The sequence below is a fragment of the Lepus europaeus genome, chromosome Y (genome assembly GCF_033115175.1).
Source record: "Lepus europaeus isolate LE1 chromosome Y, mLepTim1.pri, whole genome shotgun sequence".
Classification (NCBI taxonomy): domain Eukaryota; kingdom Metazoa; phylum Chordata; class Mammalia; order Lagomorpha; family Leporidae; genus Lepus; species Lepus europaeus.
The window spans coordinates 23127814-23133813 of NC_084851.1; the positions used below are offsets into that span (position 1 = coordinate 23127814).

The 6000-nt window shown below is 36.3% G+C and overlaps 1 pseudogene; it reads left to right on the forward strand.

Annotated features, from left to right (window-relative positions):
- Nucleotides 1-2091: 2091 nt before the first annotated feature.
- LOC133754158 (acyl-protein thioesterase 1-like) lies at nucleotides 2092-2803 on the forward strand (annotated as a pseudogene).
- The last annotated feature ends 3197 nt before the right edge of the window (nucleotides 2804-6000 follow it).

The window sequence follows — 6000 nt, forward strand, 5'->3', positions numbered from 1 at the left end:
AAGTCTCCCATGGGTGCTGGAGCCCAAGAACACAGGACATTTTCCATTATTTTTCCATGTGCATTATTAGCAAGGAGCTGGATCAGAAGTGGAACTTCAAGGACTAGAACGGGTGCCAATATGGGATGCCAGCACTGCAGATGCCAGCTTAACCTGCTACAGCATAGCTCTAGCCCCAACATTTTCTTCATTGAGTTATCAACTGATGGACATCTATGTTGATTCCATGTGTTAGCTATTGAATTGATATGCAATGAACATAAGGGTTCTTTCATAGGGTGATTTCATTTCATTTGGGTAATTCCCAGGAGATACATGACTGGGTCATATGGTAGATCTATTTTCAGATTTCTGAGTAATCTACCTATTGTCTTCCATAATGATTGTGCTCATTTACATTACCACCAAGAGTGTATTAAGTTAATGTTTTCTCTGCATCCTCACCAGTGTTTATTATTTTTCTGATTTTTGGATGATTACCATTATAACTGGGTCAGAAAATACCTAATGTGGTTTTTATTTAAATTTCCCTGATGGCTACTGATCCTGAGCATTTTTTTTCACTTGTTATATTTCATCCTTTGAAAAAATGCCTGCTCATGTCCTTTACCCACTTCTTAACTGTATTGTTTTTTTTTCTTGTTGAGATTTTGAGCTCTTTATAGACTCTGAATATTATTTATCAGTTTCATAGTTCATAAATAGTTTCTCTCATTCTGTCAGTTGCTTCTTCACTGTGTTAACTTTTTACTTTTAATGCAAAGGCTTTTCTCTCTTTCAATTGTTGCAAAAGTTTCAGAATTAGAATCAGAATTAGTTCTTTAAAAGTCTTGTGGAATTCAACAGTGAAGCCATCTGGTCCTGGGCTTTTCTTTGTTGGGAGGGTCTTTATTACTGATGCAATCTCCATCTTGCTTATAGGCCTATTTAAGTTTTCTGTGTCATCATAACTCAATTTTGATAGATTGCATGCTTCTAGAAATCTATGTATTTCTTGTAGATTTTCCAATCTTTCCAATAGCTGTTTGCAGTAATTCCTGATGATTCTTTTTATTTCTGTGGTCTCTGTTGTTACATTTCTTTTTTCTTTTTTTAAAAAATTTTAAATTTATTTGAAATTCAGAATTACACAGAGAAAAAAGAAGAGGCAGAAATAGAGAGAGGTCTTTGATCTGCTGGTTCACTCCTCAATTGGCTGCATTGGCTGGAGTTGTGCTGATCTGAAGCCATATGCCAGGAGATTCTTATGAGTCTCTCATGCAGGTGGAGGGGCCCAAGTTCTTGAGCCACCTTCTACTGCTTTCCCAGGCCACAGCAAAGAGCTGGATCATAAGTGGAGCATGTGGGTCTCAAACCAGTTCCTCTATGGGATGCTGGCAGTTCAGGTGGTGACTTTACCTGCTGTGCCATACCACTGGTCCCAACATCTCTTTTTTTTTCATCTCTTATTTTGTTAATTTTGGTCTTCTCTCCTTTTTGTTTAGTTAAAACCAAGGATGTATCAATTTTATTTATTTTTCAAAACACTATTTCTGCATTTCATCGATTTTTTGCATTATTACATAATGACCTTATTTGTTTCTTTTGTCAGTTTATTTCTGTTTTGTTTAAAGTTTTATTTATTTATTTGAAAGTAAGAGTTACACAGAGAGAGAAGGAGAGGTGGAGATTTTTCTTCCATCTGCTGGTTCACTCCCCATCAACCACAATGGATGGAGCTGCTCCAATCTGAAGCCAGGAGCCAGGAGCTTCTTCTGGGTCTCCCACATGAGTTCAGGAGCCCAAGGACTTGGGCCATCTTCTGCTACTTTCCCAGGACATAGCAGAGAGCTGGATCAGAAGTGGAGCAGCTGGGACACAAAGCAGCACCCATATGGGATGCCGGCACTGCAGGCAGTGGTCTTACCCTCTATGCCACAACACTGGCACCAACAGTTTCTGTCTTAAAGTCCATTTTCTCTGGCTTAGTGCCTACATGACTGAGCACATTCCAAGTAGGGCTCTGGGGACTCACTGCTGGCAGACTCTTGGGCTGAGGCCAGACACTCTTTCTCCCTTCCACTTTTGACATGCTGTTGACTTAGTCTGTGTATGTGTGGTAACACCATGTCTGCTCCACTGTTAGCCATGGTGCCTTGCACCTGGAAGGCTGTCACTGTGGTAATTTTCCTTCATGGATTAGGAGATACTGGGCATGGATGGGCAGAAGCCTTTGCAGGTATCACAAGTTCACATACCAAATGTATCAGCCTGCATGCACCCATTATGCCTGTTACATTAAATATAAACATGGCTATGTCTTCTTGGTTTGATAATATTGGACTTCCACCAGACTCACAGGAGAATGAATCTGGAATTAAACAGACAGCAGAAAATGTAAAGCTTTTGTTAGATCAAGAATGATGAGTGGCATTCCTTCTAACAGAATTATTTTGGAAGGATTTCCTCAGGGAGGAGTTTTATTTTTATACACTGCTGTTACCATACAGCAAAAACTGGTGGGTGTCACTGCACTTAGTTGCTGGCTTCCACTTTGGGCTTCATTTCCACAGGGTCCTATCAGTGGTACTAATAGAGATGTTTCTATTCTCCACTACCATGGAGATTACAACCCTTAGGTCCACAAGTGTTTGGTTCTCTTACTATGGAAAAACTAAACACATTGCTAAATCTGGCCAGTGTAACCTTTAAGGTCTATGGAGGCATGAGACACAGTTCCTGTCAGCAGGAAATGATGGATGTCAACCAATTCACTGATACAATCCTACCTCCAATTGATTGTGTCATTAAGAGGCCTGTGTAGAAGTACACCAGTATCACTGTTGTACAGTGTAATACTTTTCCTGTGCTCAGCCTTGAAACTTCTGTTTGCAGTCATAGTTTTTATTACATTATTTGAAATTTAACAGTGTGCTTAAGGAAAATTTATGTAGGTATGAAAAAAGAGTTAAACTATAAGAGATTTTTGCATGGTGTGACTTAGTCTATAAATTTGTTCCAAAGTTGCTTAGTCACTATGTAATCTCTGGTATTTTTATATATGCTCCCATGTGTAATGATAGTAATACATAAGAGGGAGAAGGTATTATATTATTCCTAAAGTAGGGATAATGCTTTTAAGTCTCAGTAAAGAGTAATATTCCTCTCTTCAAGTAATGGCCCTTTTATTTTGGGGACCAGACTTTTCCCTGGATATCAAAACAAAACAAAACAAAAATGTTCTTTCCTGATTGTCCTTCACAGCAGACCAAATACTGTTTTCCTGCCATAGAACCTGTGTCAGTAATGCTGTAATTTGACATTCTGAATCATAGACATATGGTATTGAAAATCTATTTGCACTTTAAGAGAAAACAACCATTACTTAAAACTTTCTGTGTAATATTTCGAATAACCATACATTAGTCTAAACTTAGACCTGTTCAGTAATTAGAATCTTCAATACAGGTAACAAGTCATTCTGTGTTTTTATTTTTCTGTATATAATTCAAATAATAATTAGATTATATTCTAGTATGTTCTGAAATAATTAAGACCAATCCTAAAAACTAATTTCTGAGATGATTTCATCTCCTAGTAGCATAGATTCTGTTTTCTGTACATTTGTTTCAAACTAGCTACTGTAGGAAATGAACAGTTCATTAGAAAATATGTTTTGTGCCAGTGAACTTAAGTTTTCATTTAGTTAAATGAGTTTTAATGATTATTTTCTGTTCTGACATAAAAATAATGATCATTTGATTTTAAATAGTCAGAATTGCTAGATTACTGACAAAAGTGTTTGAAAACAAGTTTATGGATAATAAACATGAATCAGAACGATGTACTGTGGTCTAGTTACCACAGTTTAATACGTAGCAAAAATGGATGCTTAATATTCCTGAAGTGTGTTAATTTCTCTGTTGTATTCCAAAAGACCAAACAATGTTAAGAATGGATCTTTATAAATGGGTGCTAATTGGTTATGAATATAATTTAGTACTGGACTATAGAATAATAATGCTAATAATGAAGCCATATGTTTATCTCTGGATTTAAAATTTTAAACAATCATTTACTGAGTCATTTTGCTTTGCCTTGAAGAACAAAATACATTGTTTCAGTTATATAAGTCAGCAAAATCTTATTTATGGCAAGAAATATTCTGTTGCAATGTTGTGCTGTAATATGGGAAAATGTAAATGTTTTCCACAGTTTCTATCAAGTGAAATAAAACTTAATCCTGAAAAAAAGTCTATTTTGTCTGATATTAGGCTAGGCATTCCTGCTCATTTTTTTTAATTTCCATTAGCATAGAATAATTTTCTCCATTCTATCACTTTCAGTCTTTGTGTAGCTTTGTTGGTGTGGAGTGTTTCTTTTATGCAGCATGTATATTGGTCTTTGTTTTAATCCATTCAGCCAGTCTATCTTTTATTTGGAGAGTTTATTCCACTTACATTCAAGATTGTTATTGGTAGCTGGCACTGCAGCTCACTAGTCTAATCCTCCGCCTGTGGCATCAGTACCCCAGGTTCTAGTCTTGGTTGGGGTGCTGGATTCTGTCCCAGTCAGTCCTCTTCCAGTCCAGTTCTCTGCTGTGGCCCAGGAGGGCAGTGGAGGATGGCCCAAGTCTTTGGGCCCTGTACCCACATTGGAGACTGGGAGAAAGCACCTAGCTCCAGGCTTTGGATCAGTGCAGTGCACCAGCCTTAGCTGCCATTTAGGGGGTGAAACAATGGAAGGAAGACCTTTCTCTCTGTCTCTCTCTCCCTCACTGTCTAACTCTGTCAAAAAAAAAAAAGATTGTTATTGGTGAGTGATGACTTGTTCTTGCCTTTTTTTCCCCACAAATATTCTACTGTTTGTTTTGTACTATTACTTTGTACTTTTCTTTCCACAAATATTCTATTGGTTGTTTTGTATTACTACTTTGTAGTATTACTTTGTACTAATACTAGATTTTTGGCCTCACATTCTTTCATGATGCTGTGTTTAGTACATCCTTAAGTATCACTTTTAGGAGGACAAGTTTTTTTTTTTTTCAAGATTGCTTGTTTTGGAAAGTCTTTATTAACTTTAATTTATAAATTAGAGCTGAGCTGGATACAGTATTCTAGCCCAACAGCTTTGTTTTTCTTAAAAACTTGGACTATGTCTCTCTGTTCTATCCTTTTCTGTGGGGTTTTTGATGAGAAATCTGCTGTCAATCTAGAACTCTTTTAAAGATAATCTGGCATTTCTGTCTTGTACTTTTTAGCATATTTTCTTTGTGTTTTACATTTGAAAGTTTGAATATTCTGTATAGTGATAAAGGCCTTCTCTGATCATGTCTATCTGGGATTCTTTGTGCTTCCTGTACTTGGATGTCCATATCTTTGTCCAAATTTCAGAAATTTTCTTCTATTATTTTGCTGAGAAAGTTTTCTAATTTACTCTGGTTTTCCACTCCTTCAGGAATGCCTAAGACATGTGTAGTTTGTCCTTGATTGTGTCTCATAGAATAAACACTGTTTTCATTTTTCTGAAATTTTTCCTTTCTTTTCTCAGACTGCGATATTTCAAAACCTTTGTCTTTCAGCTTGGATACTTTCTTTGGCACCATTGAGAATGGTGTTCATGCTTTTCACTGTATTTTTTATTTGACATATTGAATTCTTCATTTCTTAATATTTCAATTTGGTTGTTTTTTAATATTTCTATTTCTTGGCTGAATTTCTCATTCATAACATGCATCAATTACTTTATCTCATGTAATTGCTTCTCTGTATTTTTGAGTAATCCTACAATAAGACTTTTGAATGCCTTTTCAGGCACTTTGTCAAGATCCTCATCTTCAAAGTCTAATATTGAAGTATTATTGTGTTCTCTTTGGTGTTTCATATTGTGTTCCTTGTTAATATCTCATATTTATGATTTTTTCATATCTAGAAAGCACTTGTGGGTATCTCCTTTGAAGTCTTTGTTATCGGGAACGTGCCCCCTAGGTATAGGAAGATGCCTGCACCTTCAGTGGATATC